The sequence below is a fragment of the Ambystoma mexicanum genome, chromosome 1q, assembly GCF_040938575.1.
Source record: "Ambystoma mexicanum isolate Mex_15411 chromosome 1q, UKY_AmexF1_1, whole genome shotgun sequence".
Lineage (NCBI taxonomy): Eukaryota > Metazoa > Chordata > Amphibia > Caudata > Ambystomatidae > Ambystoma > Ambystoma mexicanum.
The window spans coordinates 188206781-188224673 of record NC_090922.1 but is presented as its reverse complement, the minus strand read 5'-3'; the positions used below and the strand labels follow the sequence as shown (position 1 = coordinate 188224673).

The 17893-nt window shown below is 42.8% G+C and overlaps 1 protein-coding gene across 1 annotated transcript in view; it reads left to right on the top strand.

Moving 5' to 3' along the window:
- The first annotated feature begins 1974 nt into the window (after window positions 1-1974).
- The window catches only part of LOC138526374 (GTPase KRas-like), a 168117-nt gene continuing 152198 nt past the window's right edge, over window positions 1975-17893 (top strand). The window contains exon 1 of the mRNA XM_069637045.1: window positions 1975-2170. The gene's annotated coding sequence lies outside the window, so the exon portion shown is untranslated. The remainder of the gene's footprint in view (window positions 2171-17893) is intronic.

Sequence of the window (17893 nt, the reverse complement as noted above, 5' to 3'; positions counted from 1 at the left end):
TAGCACGTGCCAGTTTTGCCCGGTTTTCCTTTGTGACCATAGGGCTGTTTGGCTGTAGGGATTGGTGGTTCTTATGAGAAATGCAGTCCTAAAAAGATAACTTACTTGCTCCTGCTGTTAAGTTGCATGCAAAATACATGATTCTGTAAAACTTAGTATTTTTCGTCAAGTAACTAACACAATCATTATTTTGGATGTGTGTCCCATGGAAGTCAATGAATTTGAATACGTTTTCGGAGGGTGAGGAAATTCCCCACACCCCCATTGGCACACCTGCTCCCTCCTTTCCTCTCTGCCTTAATGCCAGCAACACGGAGATTCTCCTCATCGACACAAATGCTCCCTCCTTTCCGGCACTCTCTAGTCGGCCTCTCTTGGCTCTCCTCCTGCTCCCACCTGTGAGGCTAACAATCTCAGGGTCATCTTCGACTACACAATTTCCTTCTCTCCTCAAATCTCTGACGTCTCTAGGAAGTGACACTACCAGCTGCACCTCCTCAGAGCTATTCTTCATTTCCTCTCTTTCCTGCAGAAGCTCACTGTCTCCAGAGCTCTGGTTCTCTCTAGGCTGGACTATTGCAACAGCCTCTTTCTAAATTTGCCGGCATCTACTCTCTGCCCTCTGCAACTCATCCAAAACAGGACTGCGATACTTGTCCTGGCCTCAAGCCCACGGATCGTATCTCTCCAAGACTGAAATCTCTGCACTGGTTCCCAGTGGTGGTGAGGATTAAATTCAAAACCCGCTGCATTGTCCACAAGGACTTCTGGGCCCTGGGGCCTGAATACCTTCAACTCTCTCCTCCTAAATATCTTCCTTGTCGAGCTCTTCGCTCATCCGCCTCCAACTCCCTCAGGGTCAGTCACTTCTCAAAGCAACGAGTTGGTGGTAGATCTCTTTCATCTGCTGGGGACTCCTTCTGGAACAGCCTCCTCCCTGCCTCTCTGAAACTTGAGGAGAACCATCTCTGGTTCCGGAAAGACCTCGAAACCTTCCTCTTTGCTTCTGCTTTCTCTCCTCCTCTCCCCTGCTGATCTCCTGGCTGAAACTGTAAACTGCACTGGTTACTTGGCTACCCTGGTCACCTGGCTACCCTCTGATCTTGGGCCCAGGTCCCCTTCCCCACCAGTTGCGCACCTGCTCTGCCCGCCTGGCAACCCTTGGACTCGGGGACTGTTTGTGTATTCCTACAGCCCCCTACCAGCACTTGACACCTGATGTCTGCACTTACCCTTGCACTTGCCGCCAGATGGGTGCACTTTTATATATTGGCTTTATTTTATTAATTGGCTTAATTAATTCTACTGGTTATCTTATGTTCTGCACTGCCCCGTCCCCTTAATCCTGCACTTTTCCCTTACCCCCTCCCCTGCACTTGCATGATCTCAATGTCACCTGGCCTAGTAAGATCGTTGTCTCTGTCTTCCCTCTGTTCCCCTTCCCTTGTCACGCCTTGAAACACTTGTGTATAGGCAAGTTATAAATGTCATATCATATCATCCTCTCATTGAAATCCATGTTAGGGAGTGGGGGGGGGGCATTTTGCACACATGCTCTCATTCCAATCAGAAGAAGGTAGGTCAGTCCTGTTTTTTTTCTTTGGATTCTCGAAGTGGATTTTTCCATTTTAAACCCAGAATTAACAATTTTAAATAGAATACTTGATAAATAGGTCAGTCAGAAAAATGGCGATTTTCTGACAAAAAAGGGGAAATACTATTAAACGATAGTAGCTGCGCACAGCTTCACGAGGGAGCAGCCTTCCTTCCTATTCTTATCTGTGTACTTATCTAATTGTAGATGCCAACTATACACATTTACACCGCCCTCTTTTGACACACAGCCGCCTGTCTTCTGTCACTTTGCTGTGGTTTAAGCCGCCAATCTTGGGCTTGTTCCCGCCCTCTTTTTTGCTGTGATTGGCTAATTTCCCTACTCAAAGTTGCTGTGCTGTGCCCGGCTTCGATTGGTCAATAAGGCTGTTCGTTCGGACGAATTGGGCTGTGGCACTTCCGCTTCCCTGTGTGCTCCCGAAGGGATCCGTGTGAGTACAGTAGGGATGGAGGCTATAAGAGGCGTACCACAGTGATCAACGACAGCAACCTCCTTCGGAACAGGCAGATGGTACCATCGGGATATCGTAAACACAGAGAGGAGCAGCCCACCAGGGTGAGTACGGGGGGGGGGGAGAGAAGGAGACTTGCGCTTTGTTGCAGTTGCCATTTCCTTTAAAATGTGTTTTTCTTGCGGAATGTATGCGAGAAAAAGGGTCGCTTGGGAAAGGAGCGCCTCCCCTCGCGTACAACGGCATGTCTGCTAAACACCATTTTTTTTAAAAATATGATTTTTAACTGTTGGTGAATTATAAACGGTTTGGGGAGTTGATAGTTTGTCAGTGTGTTTGGAAGCGCTAGTAAGTATTTTGAGAATATTAGACGTGATTGCCCATGAAGGGTTTATTTCTTTTAACAGAGCTGAACTCGTTGCTCGGGCTAGCAGCTATGTCCACTAGGTTTTTGTTGTTGTTGCCTTGCTATGGATATTTATTTTTATGGGCCTTGCTTGGTATTAAGGAGTGACCTTTTTTCTGTGGCAGAGAGGAATGTCCTTATTTTGTTTCTTTTCTTCGAGAGATGGTGTTCTGTTTAGACCGGATAGTGTATTTCCTTTAGAGCAATTGCTGACGTTATGCCAGTCAAGCTTTACCTTATTATTCGCGCTATTGCAATCTTCCTTCGTTAGCGCTACACGGGTTTAGTTAGGAAACGTTGTCTTCAAAGGTTTTGGATGAAGGGTTTCTTTTCCTTATGGGGCGTTTGCCCGTGTTTAGGGATGGGCGTGAGTGATCGATTTTGCTACGTGGTTTTGAGGTGTATGTGTGTGTGTAGGACTGTGCAGGCCCTAGGAGTCACTAGAACATGGATTTTTCTCCCGCAATTTGATCTAATTATCCTGCATTGAGGTACTAGTTTATAATCGCACTAGATGTGCGAGCCACGGTGGATCCTTTATAAGACTCGGTGTCTTGTTTTTGAACTGTTTTCGCCTTGAATATCCCTAAGTGCTACACTATTTTCCACTAGTCATTGGCGAGCGATAATTAATTCTTGAGAAGCAAGGGATTAAGTGGTGTGTAGATGTGGAGAATTGGCATTCATGCTAGGGGCCAGTGCCTTTATGTCTGGCTAAACTTCCACCTTTTACATTTTCAACGGCCCCATCTACACCTGCTACCATGCTGGTTGGTGGTTTTATAATAAGGAAGCTATAAAGTAGGGCTCACTCACAGACCAGCCGGGTAGCCTCTGATGTAGTTCCGGGACAGCTTTATTGTACATTTTATACGTATGTACAGTTTCAGTTACTTGTAGTATTATACAGGACATGGATCACGCAGTACACCCACCGGCCATCCTCGCACACCACACTCGCCCCAACATTCTCTTCAGCTGCCTATCATAACATTCACCAACATTCCACCAGCATGCATCCATGGCCAGGAGGACAGAACAGGACTAGACTATATAGAACATCTTCCTTCATACAGTCATATACCACCAAAAGCAACGCGCATACTCGGATGACCGTCACAGCATAGCATTCAAAGACAGCATACCACCACTACAACCAAACACATCCCAGATACAGGGTCTGGCACAAACCATCCTCAAGGTAACACTCAAACAATGTAGAGGAAAATACAGATTGCCCAACCAACGGACCAGGGTACATCTCAACTCGCGGAGCAACACCTGGGCTGACAACAATACTGCCAACATCCACGCAATGACATTCGGGAAAGGTGGTGCTGCCCATACCTAAAACGGCAAACACAGAAGGGTTACGTAAATCTTCCAACTTCCATCATCGCAAGCAAATACTCCGACTACACAATCACCTCCACTCCACACCCAAATCAGCAATTCCCACCGAGCATAGAAACTTGCAATGAAGACATTACATTTTTCCTCATACCTCACTAACAATGCACTGTGCAACAATCATTCAAGACAATACCACTACATCCTCGCCATACGCACAGCACGCAGGCAACGAATGTACAAAACATTAAGGGTACTCCTGGCAACAAATGTAACTGAATACAGAGAAGAAACAATCCAGCTAATCAGCATCTAACGGCAGATCTGCAAAAGAACTAAAATACATTTTAGCGCCAAATATAAATGTATCCAGGATTCATAAAAAAAACCAGGTGGTCCTTCTTTTCTGTTTTTTCCTTTTTTTTTTTGTGCCCAATTCACTACCTCGAAAAGGGGCAATCCAGAACCATCCACTCATTTTACTTCTGCAGCTGACAGTCCATTTCTCTTAGTATTCAGTTTCTATGCTTATGTGCCCAATTCTCTTCCTTGAAAAGGGCAAAACAAACATTCTGGAATCCTGCTGCTGTACACGTTTACCTTGTGTGGGACAGTCAGCTAAACTTATTTTAATAGGCCTGGACACCTGATACTTTTAACACACAGGTGCGCTTTTTCTCTTCCTTATCGGAAACATCCTCGCAAGTAAATTCCTTTTTTAAAATCTGGAATACCAAAAGCAACCTTGGCGCTCAACAAAATCATGAGGGAAGCTAGACACCAGGTGGTCGAGGGACGATAGGTCACAATATTGAACAGTACAGTGACATGACCACTGCCCAACGACTATATACAGAAACAATTAGAACCCAAATCACTGTTGAAAAACCATTCCTCCCACTCCGCACAACCCTCATGTCATGCCAGAGTAGGATAACCAGCGCATATTGTTTGTTTTTAAAAGTCAGCGTGTGTGTTGGAGCTCTGAAGCGGCGCTGTTTTCTTTGCTTGCGCTCTTGAACTGCATTTTCTGTTCCCGGCACTGCGAGCAAAGGAGTGAAGCTCTTGCCGGGAACTGCATTTCCGCGATCCGCTTCCTGGAGGAGGCGGAGTTACAGCCGCCCACGTGAGTGGTCACGCGAGCAACCCAAGCCCTCATCCCTGCGCCAGAGTCACCCTTGCGGCGTAAAGCCAGTCGGTGGGGAAAAGGGCGTTGGCTGTTGTGCGGCTGTTTGGCGCTGTTCAAACGGGAGACTGCGGAGGTGTGCCCTCTTTGATCCCGTTACCGACAAAGGTAAATTTTGCATATTGGTGACCTCTCGCCCCATCAACACACAACTTTGTTGCACAATCAAAATGTCTTTAACTCTGCAAAGTCGCAAAACCAACGTGTCTTCACCTGCGGTGGCCTCCATTACACCAATGGAGGTTGTCGCAACCAGGTCTAAAAGTAACTTGAAAAAAATTACATCATCCACATCAATAACTTTGACTCTGCGTGCAAAAACACGCCTAAAAACACAACTTGCAAGCAAAGATATTAGTTTTGCCCAGTATTAAAAAATTCTACCCTACTATGTACAATGTCCTCACCCCAACAAGATGTCCTCAATGTAGAAGGTATATCTAAACAAGCTAATGAGGCACAAATGGAAATCCCTATAAGCCCCTCTGAGGTGCAATGAAGAGCAAATTGGACCAAACCTAAATATACCAAATGCAACATTGGACCTAAATCAAGTGGAATCTTTGAAGCAGGCTGTTATGTCGAATACTGAGTCGGAAGCTTTAGACAACATGCCAATTTCTGTTAACACCATGCTTCAATCTACAAATCAAATCGAACAAAAGAAAGATCCAAAACTCCAATTGGATAAAATAACAGAAATACAAGAGGAGGATCTTGATGATTCGAATGAGGTCTTCTTGGAAGAAGTCAAACAAATGACGCCTAGATGTGTGAATACATCTCTCACTAGGTCACCGACGGACTATCACCAACGATGCTCATTGGACCCTACCATTTCGGAGGCTGCGTCCTACATACTTCCAACGCCAAGACATCGTGAATCATCACGTGAAAAAGAAAAGGCTCCTGCTAATGCCGGGCTTTTGGAAGTTACTCTTATGGCAGTAAATACAACAATCAAGAGTTTGTTCAAGCTATTTGAAACTCTTAATTGTAAGATTAATTTACAATCCGCTAAGATTGACCATATAACTTCGTGGATTCAAACACAAGCGATACAAATGGAGAAATGTTGTCGAGTTTAAGAACCATATAATCTATCCAAAAGTATTGAAATTTGTGACTGTTCCCACTACATATTCTGCCACTCTTCCAACATTTGAGCACGTCATTTGTCCAATTGAAGCGGATCCGCAAGTAATTACACAACAAAATACATCATGGATAAGTGTTGAGAATTCGCCTAAAAAAGTGAAGCAACCAGCAAATGGAGCTCAATATGATCTATTTAACAAACAATCACAGAATAAAGGTCGTGCAAGACATCTTATCACTAAACCGTTCCAATCTATGAAACGAAATAACAAAATAACTAATCGAATATTCCGTGCACAAACAGTGGACCTGACTGCTCCTGCAAAGTCTAGTGTTGGCCAATCTATTGATGATGATATTTCAGGTCAAAAGGTCCCTGTTACACTTACATCGTCGAACTATCATATGCCACAAATCAATGAGTGTCCATTAAGTCAACTGGTTTCTTCTTTGGAAACAGCAATCCCAAACGAGCCCGCATTAACAATGAATCCATTGACTCAGGAAATCTATCCAAAGGCTCAATCAATTGATATAACTGAAAAAATAATGCAAGAAATCTTGCCAACAACGGAGAGGCCACAAATTGAACAACTCAAAGCTGCGGTAGATGCATACATTCTCCAACGTACATCTGAGATAAAGGACCTGGCCGCAAAAAAAATTTCACAGATCACTGTGGCGAAATGCTCTGTGGACACTGTACAGCATAGTAAAGCGCTTGCTGAAACTCAGTGTGTAAAAGACAGAGAAAACAGAAGACAGTCTACACTTAATGTCTGGAGCGTTCCAGAGGTGGTAAACAAATCCCATGACAAAATGACAAAATTAAATCAGTAATCGAATCTTATCTGTATACTTGTTTAGGATCGTTCCTCATGCCAAGATGCTTAATAGAGAAACCGAATAAAGTCAAGTTTTCTGATGAACAAAGACCTGACAGTGATTTTGACCTATGTCAAAAGACTAAACAAGTGACCAGTGATTCGAACAGTAAACAATTCTCCAACTCAAGAACCTATAACAAAACAACAAAAACAGGACCTAAAAAGAAAACAAAAAATTTGCATACATTAATTTTAAAATGTCGTGCGGCTCCTCACCCTCAATATGATCTGTCTCGCACAAGTGTACTTAACATCTTTAGTGATGTGCCAGAACTAGGAGACCTTACCTCATTTGACATTAGCCAAGTGGAATTTATTTGTGATACCGTTTTGGGGATTGTGCGTTTATGGATGAAATCCGGGCTAGTTATGAATTACCTATGGCAGGCACGAATGAAACTCTTTGCAATGGGTTTTCTGCTTGCTCAAGATCCGGAAAGAAAAAATAGCGAAACAACCCCGGAGGAACAAGTAATGGCTATTCCATCTACAAGTGTTTGTCAGTGCTTTAAATGCAATGCTGCTGATTCTGTATTTCTCAATGCCCGTTTCTCTGTCATAACCACCACCGCTCAAGAACATTATGAGCAAAAAGTTGACTTCGCCACACGTGTAAGTTGGAATACAAGGGGTTATTCCCATCTTTTAACTAACCCTAACTCCCTCTTGAATGACGCAGACATCATAGTCCTGGCTAAGTGATGTACCACTATGGGATAACCATGCCATCGTAATTAACCATGCAATTATAGCTCAAAAAGGTCGCCTGATGGCAGGGCTTCTTGTAGCCGTTAAGATGGGAACTAAAATAAAATTACAAGCATGGGAAAACCCCAATAAGTTCATACAGTTGGTACAAATCTCGATGGAGTCCAAAAGGCTTGCATTAATCAACGTCTACAGAAACCCAGCCACGATTACGGATCTCTGTTTTTACAAAGATCTGTCTAATATATTTGATATAATTGCACAATCTAAAGAAATAACTGATGTTATTCTAGCAGGGGACCTCAATATTGATGCTTTCAAATGTGAACAGGGGAAAAGAACACAGGATTACAAAAAGTGGAGTTCTCTCATGAAGCTATTTAACATGAGAATGGCTAATGGATCACTACCGGGAGATATTCCGCAACATGCTACGTGGCAAAGAGAACCATCGACAAGCACTATAGATTACATATACCTCTCAGCGGGGCTTTTTATGTCATCTATTGAATTTAAGATAATCAAGATATCGAGTAGTGATCATCATATGCTATCTCTATCATGGCCGAGAGACGCACAGGAAGATAGTATTAAATCTCATTGGATGCCGCAAAGACTGGCAATCAATAATGCAAAATCACGATTTAAGTGGACACCGTCTAAACTGATAAGCCTACATGCAAATCTAATGCTACAAAATGACTCACGGAATACTCATACATATGTGGAAGCACTTGCCACCTACAAAACCCTTTTTATTCCTTCGGGACGCTCTCATCCTCATACATATAATCAGTTACTATCTAAAAAAAAAAAGGAATATTGTAAGGAGCTGAGATTAGCCAGACATCTTCCCTGGCCTGAAAATGAAGAATTAGGTAAAACTCTAAAAACTCGTTATAGATCCTGGATACGGGCTCATAAAGGACAGTTATTTGAACAGGATGGATAGACCTTTTTGAAAGCTACAATAAGTAAGAATTCTGCACAAATATGGCAATTACTCAATCAAAAACTAAACCCAAACATTCAGCAATCACAACTAAATGGAGTAATTGAAAGTCAATGGGTAGCACATTTTTCACAACTGTACACAGACAAAGCCTTTCAGTATGATCCTATGAGTTATTCAGTAGTGACCTGGAACATTGAATGTTCAGAAGAAATAATTGAGACGCTCATAACCAAATCTTCATATCTTCATCTTCGCGAGCAGCAAGCCCAGATGGCATAACTAATTATATGCTAAAACAACATCCACAACTTTGGGCCAAGATTCTGAACAATATATTCCAGCACATATTAAAGATACAGAGGATTCCAGACTCATGGCGTACATCTATCATTGTGCCAATCTTTAAAAAAGGAGACCGTAGCATACCAGCTAATTACCGCCCGATAGCGCTATTGGATTCCCCAGGCAAAATATTCAATAGATTAGTCTTAACGGCCTTCAATACTTGGACACTTGAAAATAAAATCAGAGGCCGCAATCAAACGGCTTTGTTCGCGGATTGGGGACGTCTGTAAACCTAATGATTCTTAATGCATTAAAAGCTCAAGCACAACAAACAAAAACAGCATTATTTTTCGCATTTATTGACCTAAATGCTGCAATTCATTTTCTCGCGTAAAACTTCTTCAAAAAATTATTAAAAGCACAACAGGGCCCACAAGATCTAATCGATACCATAGCTGCTCTTCATTCAGGCAGGTCCATTCAAATTCGGTTGTCCTCTACTGGCCTTTTTTCTTCAGCAATTAATACATCAAGAGGCTTGAAACACGATGTTCAAGAAATATTTTACAACTTACCTACTGACTCACTGAAAATGAACGGTCTTACAATACAAGCATTATGGTACGCCGATGACCTTGTGCTAATTTCTAAGACACCGATAGGCCTCCAAAAGTTAATAACTGCACTCTCAATCTACTTTGAAAATAATGAGCTATCAATGAATATAAAAAAATGCCAGATTGTAGTAGACACCCCCGCGAGATCACAAAGAACTAAGTTCGTATGGAGGGTCAAAAATATTACCTTCGATATTGTCTCAAGCTATAAGTACCTGGGTACTCAATTTGAAGCCAATTCAGTGACTATTGACCATCATCGTTTACTACAAAGTAAATTGAATATAGCAATTTCCCAGTCTAAATTGATTCTTCATAAATATGGTAAATTTTCCATCAAGCCTGCCCTACATTATTGGCAGCAAAAAAACTCCTACAATTTTATGAGATGGAGGCACGAGCTTTAACTGACGTGAAAGATCTAGATAGAATGGAAGCAAAATTTTGGAGAAACATCTTACAGCTTCCACAAGCAACCCCGGTATCATGCATAAGGTACGAACTCGGTCTTACATCGCCCAAGGCAAGATATCATTGGCAGCTGTACGCATTTTTCAGGAAATGCTTATTGAATATCGAAACTGAATCAATTCTAGCTGTACTGGCGGCATATTTATTTAACTCAAATCATCGATTTATAGTTAAATGGGCCACCTATGTCTATCAAATAATGGCTGTAGCTGAAGTAGACGTAGAAACTCTAACAAAGCCTAACCGAGCAAAAAAAAAAAATCTTCTACCAGGACTGGTTGGCGAATCGTGCTCTTTGTCTGCAATATAAAAATTTTAGTAGTTATTTGTTTCCAGACAAAAAATGGGAACTGTTGAAACTTGTTAAAATCACCATCCCCTCAACTTCGCACGGCAATCTTGAGAATGCGTTTTAACTTGTGGTTGACCCGAGACTTGCTGGCACAGTGGAAACGAATAGACAAGTCAGATAACTTCTGTAGGTTCTGTCAAAAGACATCACAAAAAGAAACTTTAGAACACATCGTAGTGGAATGCCCTGCGCTGTGCCCATTAAGAAACAATGCATACAAGAAACACATGACTGTGGTTGCTAATGTACAGCAGAATATGAGATGGGCCTATCTGCTAAACTCCACGAATATGAGTTTATTTATTGCTTCTGTTGAGTTTCTGAACAATCTTAGCTTCTATACACCATGCGACACTTGATTCTTTCATGAACTCTGTCCTAGTTACAATTACATGTCAGATGCACTAACATGCTCAAGTTCATGAGGCTTAAGGTCATATTATAATATATTGTAAAATTATGATGGCATTAATGTATTTCATGTATTTTACTTTTTCATATTTTACTTATATTGAATTTTTCGTATTCTTGTAAAAAATCTCTTGATTAAAAACAAATAAAACATTTTTTTAAAAAAATAAGTCATCGCACGATGGACAATTTTTCCCAAACTCCTCACAATGACCATTTATACAATTATGTTGAAACTTCTGACGTGGGTATTTTATATATATTTTTTTTACCCTTAACACAATTACATTTTTTTTTAAAAAAAACTTCTCATCATTTTAAAACTTCTCACAATGTCCATTTTCCCTTTTACCCCATAAAATGGCATTAACCTGGTGCATCAAATCAAACACATGACCTTGAACTCCTTACACCATAAATGCTATTATTTTTAAAGCAAGAAAAACACTTCCTTGCACCATAATGTCTATTATTTCTTAGACAGAAAGCTCTTCCTCGCTGCAATCCTATTCTCCAGACTCTCTGCGATTGCAAGGTCATCGATATAAACTTCACTTCACTCTGCATCATGAAAAACGAAACCTACGTCAAACTTGAAGTACTTATTCCATATCCATGGTACAAGTCCGCCAGCATCACTTCTCGAAACACACGACACCGATGCTTGAATGCAGTTCATATCTTACAGCAGGCATTTCCCACTGTGTTGTCCAACTGAACCTTACGCCGTAGGAGTCGCTACTTTCAATCGGTTTATCTGTCTGATTCTGATCCAGTATCTCCAGGTCGCAATCTTTACTGGGCCCGTGACACATCCCTTAAGAAATACAAGCAGGAAGCGCAACGTCTCCCTTGATATTACACGTAGGGTACGTTCCATGTGCCTTTCCTCTGATCATAAGCACTTCTCTGGCGTTGCATAACAGCCAAACTTGCACTGTTGGGCACATTTCCGACGTCCTTTTGCGACCAGGCATCCGCGATGAAAGAGCTCAGTGTCCGCTACTACGCCGCTCGTTCCCGACGCAAACTGTTCTGCAGGGTGCCCCGCCCCCTCCGCGCTGCACTGACCACGCCACTAGCTGTTGTCCCGGTTCCAACCATGGGGGCAATGCTGTTGGGCGCATCGACAGGAAAAGGTGAGGGGTAATTCTGCCACACGTAAGAGTGTATTTTGAATGCGCTGGTGTCGGCATGTCCATATCGATGCACTCCCTGCTGGAAACTATATCACAACAGGTGGCAGTGACCTGTGTGGTCACTTCTAACAAGTGGTAGGCTGCTTTAAGAAATACAATGAGAGTTGAAAAGATCTTGTTCTGTATGTGGTGCTGAGACGAATTGACCTCCCTGTTATTCCAGTACCCATCTGGGCCTACTAATGAACCCTGATACTTGCACTCCAAGGATGTAGTGTCCGTTCAATATTCTAACTGCATGGCACACAGAGCCTGCCTTCTTTCTGATGGGAAATGGCACCCAATTCAAAGCCACAGGATTTTGCAAGGATGCGTTGTGTACTAACCGGAAAATCTCGTTGACGTTGTGCAGTTTGTCCTCAAGGGCCACTTTACCCAAATTGGCTCCCACTTTTGAATATTTAACAATGCTTGCACCTGAGCAAGCTAATGAACTACCCTGGTATTCCATAATTATGCTTACTCAAAAGTTGGTTAATTTACTCCTTTTTGGCACGTGAAAGGATCCTGTGGTGACAAAAATGGTATTCACCAATCCACTCTTCGCATAGATTGGTAAAATGTCTTTAATGGCAGTCAGTAAAGCAGCATATGTATATCCACAGGACACAAGCAACGATCGAACTTCACACGGTGCAGCAACCTCCATTCCCTGGCTTACAGGGGTTTATATGGTAATTTACACAGGGGTAGGAAGTCCATCTGGATGTTGGGAATGGACAGTGTACGATGGGTGTGGGGTTGGTAGTGTAACTTAATCAGAAATTGTGCTGACTAAACAATCCTTGGGATGTGACGGCATGCATATTTTTTTTTTTTTAAAAGGTCCAATAAATTCAGAGGCAAAACTCTTAAACTTTTTACACATGACCCAAGTAAGGCTGCTGCAGAAAATGGCCAGTTTTCACAGAACATCATGATTGACATACTGAAATTCACATTACCATAAATAGAGAGGGCATTTTGCAAACAGTACAACAAATGCAAAGCTGTTTCCACGATTTATTGATATCCTCAGTTGCTACAGCAGATTGATGAACAAAATAACATACAATCTACTTTTCTCAGCAAATTGAAATATTTTGGAAACCTACTTCAGTCAAGTCTATTACGTGCGTCAAGCGGATGTTTGAGAATCACTGTTCACAATATCCCTCTTTGAAAACTATTTAATAAAAAAACGTAAGCTCATTAAATACCACATTGGAGCAAGGAGCAAATACTGCACACACATTTCTGCAATGATGTTACAACCACCAAGCTGTGGTGGAAGCAATTAAATCAGCTATACTCACAAATCCAGCATGCTTCCAAGGCCTAAAAACAAAGCATTGGTAGATGGTTACCACTCAAATAAAATCATTACAGTGTATCTAGTTTGTTGCCTGATATTGCATTTTAGGGGTTATTGTAGCAAATGGCATGGCTTGATTGGCAAAAGGAGATGAAAGGATCCCATAGTGGCTCCAATAGTCTAGTTTAAGACAGCCTGCAATGAGTCGAACGCAGATTAGGCATATAGTTTAACAAGAATGTCTGCTAATATCTCACCTGAGGAGTTGGGGCAATCTGAAGATCCCCTCTGGTTTAGGAGTTAAGTGTTAATGTAGTGAGGGTAGACTGTCGTGCAAGTCAGAAGAAACATGGTGTTTGATTAACCAAATGTGTACTTAAAAGGTTTATGAACACTAGCAGAAAGTATGACGCAAGACTCCACACAATGTACGTGCCTACATGTTGTATGATCTGAGAATTAGACCATTCCTGTCTCATTCTCCATAAAAGGTCTGACGGTTAATGGAACAATCTGATTTAAACTAGAATTTGTGCAATATAGATTTGCTCTGTGCCTGCCTGGTGGTGTGTGGGGATAGGAATCCCTAACAATTGGGCCCCAGGGGAAGTTTGGTCGACATAACCCTGATGTCTATTTTTCAAGTAGATTTCCCACTTGTTGTTCTGTCTGTATGGCCAACCCAATGAGCATCTGCACTTAATCACATCTAGGGGTCTGACCATATGCAGAGCTTTCAACCCATGCCGTAGTGTAGAGCCCGTGGCTGCAAAGAAAGTCCTGTTCGGCCTGCTTCTATACTGTTGTGATCACGGCAGTGTTGGAAGGGTAAAATACCAGGCTGACCAGATAAAATGATTTAGGTGCGAGTTTCCAGCTGACGGGGCTGCCTGACTGACAATTGCAGGCCCTTCTATGAGATGATGGACCATCTGGGTGCAACATATATCCCCAGTCTGTCTGGCAAAAGCACAGCGGTTACTCTGTTAACATCTGCAGTAACTTCATTCAGTGGGGCCTGCTATGGAGAGCTATAAAAGCACCATTAGTTGGTGTCAATAATCGTGGAGATGGACCCTTAATGAATAGCCTAAAGGATATTGAATATCTGCGGACTGGAACAGAGCTGTTAGACTCGCATCAAAAGCACTGAACACATCCTTTCTATTTGTACACTTGTTTCCCCTGTGGCACCTAAGCCCCGATGCCTTGTGGGCAAACTTCAGGGACCCCTTCAAGGTGAGCAATCTCTAGTGGAACGTGTACAGCTCAATAATGCATTTTCACCTGTTCCAAGAGTCTATACATTCCATTATGTATCTTTTATCAATTGCAACAATGACTGACCAGTTTTAGAACAGGGTGCACAATGTGTGCTGTCCACTGGCCATCAGCTAGTGATAATCGAGTCTTGGTAAGTGTGAACGTATGTGCTGTATATATGTAGAATTGAGAGGGACTTTGTATGGCTTTAGTGAGTTACAACTTGAAATGTTTACTCCTATTCTATAAGACAGTGCTTTGTGCATATATATCCCTAATTAAGAATGGGTACCTTGCGAATACTATACATTTCCAGTAAATTCTCTGGAAAAATACCATAGTTCCTTTTTTACTACTTCATAATCTCCAATGAGGGTAATTGGGGAGAGTCTCCTTATTTAAGTCTTCTGTTTTGTGTTACAGGATAGTGCTATTTTTCATACGATATTGGAACCAAGCACTGGCACTGAACATCCACCATAAGAAGTACTCTGTCCTGGTTACTTATCTGATGTAGAAGTGCTTCATGTACCTTACTCTACTTGCACCCTCTTTGCATTGGTTTGTGACAATACTAGTGAACAAAGCTTTTATGCCTCCGCTTCTAGACTTCATAGAGAAGTCTACATTTCTTTGCTCCGAATAAGCCAGATTCAGGCACGCCGGAGCTGGCGCCAATATTTTTCTCCTTGTCAGAAATGGGTGGTCTTGGGTGCATTATTGATGGTGGTGGGACTGCGATGATGCTGTCATTAGATATTTCAGCAGCCTTTGACACAGTCAGCCATGACTGTTTTTTAAGATGCCGCCTACAGGAAGGGATTCTACCCTTTATTGCTGACCGACAGTAGCAGGACCGACGGGACAGCAGTAGTCTCTTCACGGTGTTGCAAAAGGTCTGCAGGCATCTCTGGTCAGCTTCTTCAGTTGAGCTTCCTGTGGTCGACTGCCTTTCACCTCATGACCGCCTTTTATTCAGTTTCAGCACACTCCCCTGCAAGGGGCAGGTGGCTGTCCGATCAGGACAGCTAGACCCCCAGGGGGAGCTGGTTCTGCTCAGGCACTCGGGCAGACAAAAAGCCGGGGAGTGAAAAACTCCTCCCCCCCCCCCCCCACTTCCTGCCTGCCCAGACACACTGCAGCCTAGGCAGAGACACCCAAGGGTTCCTGCCAAGGCAGAACACACACGCCCCCCCCCCCTCCCAGAATCGTGGAAGGGCTAACAAAGAACCACCATGCTTGAAATGGCGAAAAAAGAAAGGAGCCACAACGTTAGTAAATAGCCCCGGTTGTGAACAGCAGGGTCACCTATGAGCATAGCCTGCAGTAGAAAATGACACGATAGTTGGTAGAACACCTCCATTGCCACCAGCCATAACGGTTGTATCTGTGACTAAAGGCACAAGAGCAGAGACAAGGGGGATACTAAGTAGCCCCTTGGCACTCCACATAAGGTGCTGTGTGTCATTCTCTCAGAATATAAAGTTTTAGGAGAGATGCAAGGTATTGCACTATCCTTAAGAATAGTAGAATTAAGGATAAGGTAAGAATCTCAAAGGGGAACACGAGGAGCTGTGTGTGCAAGTTAAAATGCAGATGCCTTAAGAGATATGGATGAAAGCAGACTCCATAGTAACTGTAAAACAGAAACCGTTCCTAAAGACAGCCCATAAGAATGAATGTTTGGAAAATGGGTCCACTCATTCAGGATTTAAAAAGGTCCAGCCGAAAGTGGAGATGAAGCATAACAATGAGAGTTCATGCTATTAATCGGGTTGTCATAGCGCACAAAAGTTGTCAGAATACACATGCAAAGCGAGCCCAGTGTCACGCACTCTGTAAACGAGCAACGAGACCACAGAAACCGCCCATTAAGTCGCCATGACTGAATCATGAAATGGATACCACAGATGACAACCTTAGCGTCTTGCAGCCTCTAGGATATAACTGCTGACTTTCCATTTCCGGGGTCTACCAGAGAGGCCTCTCAGCCTCTCGCGCCATCAAGCTGATAATCCCCTTCGCTCCATATATTGGCCAACGACATACCCAAGATACAACCCACATAGGCGCAAACCCCTAGACTCTACAAGGCCTCTGTTCAGCTTATGCCTTAGCACGACTGTCTCGATGTTACCATGTTATTGCATGACGCCCCCTGTCCTATAATCAAATATCTTGCCTAGACCCACCTAAACCACAACCAGAGACCTGAACATGGGCTTGGTGTGACTACGTTGGTGCGAGATGGCTCCTGCCAAATATCCTCCCTAATACTATCCTGCAAACTGGACCTTGAGATGCTTAGATCTAAGTATTAGAATAATGACCCTATGCCTGAACAAACGTATCCTACTCTGCTCCTTGCCATAAATCTACCTCTGAGTGTCGCTACAACGAAACACGAGGACAACTGCCGCCAATTTATCCAGAGTGTAATTTTGGAACAGCAGGCTCGTAAGAATAGAACACTCACCTCTCCTACCACTATGCTCGCTCTCTGCTTTTTTACTGACGCTCAATAGAGTGCTAATATACACCTCCATCAATTTTCGGATAATTGATCACATACGAACATTACTCCATGAACACCTCAACACCCTGCTAGAATGCAGCTATACCCCACGGAAAAATCGGCCTAGCTGCACACATGCATCCTACACGGGCCTAATGCTGCCAGAAGGCAGTCACAGATACCACTGCATGCATTCAACGGATCTCTCCCTACCACCACACCTAATGTAAGGATGCAGCTTCCATCCGTCAATTCATACTAGCTGCACACATACTGAGTGCACCCAAGCACTCTATACTATTCTTCTCTCTCAACTGACCTGAACTACGGTGCGGTCCCCAAGGGTGTTCAACCCACAACCGCTTTGAGGTCCTACAAATGATATATAGAGCACTATATAAATGCCAAATAACCATAACCAACAGTAAGATTTGGGGTTGGGGGGAGGGTGGGGTCCTATCTCTTGCCCTATTCTGCTTAAATGGGGTGGTGAGCGTCCTCAGGCCGCCTCCTTTTCTTGAAGTTGAATGTACAACATTTGGGTGAATATTCAAGCTAATTATGCAATTGCACTCTGCTGCTACATCATATGAACACAAATAATGGAGCTTCAGAAGAGATTCTCTACCATTTTCAACAAGCAATCCATAATTGGATAGCTGGGTATTGGCTTAAACATAACTCTTTTATAAGACTGAGCTATTGGTCAAAATGGAATCTGTCCTTCTGGCCAACCTTTATGGGCATGAACTAGTGACCAACTCCTTGTGAAATTCTGTGCTTTTAAAATCGTCAAATCTTATTTATCACACTGAGTATCTGCTTTTATG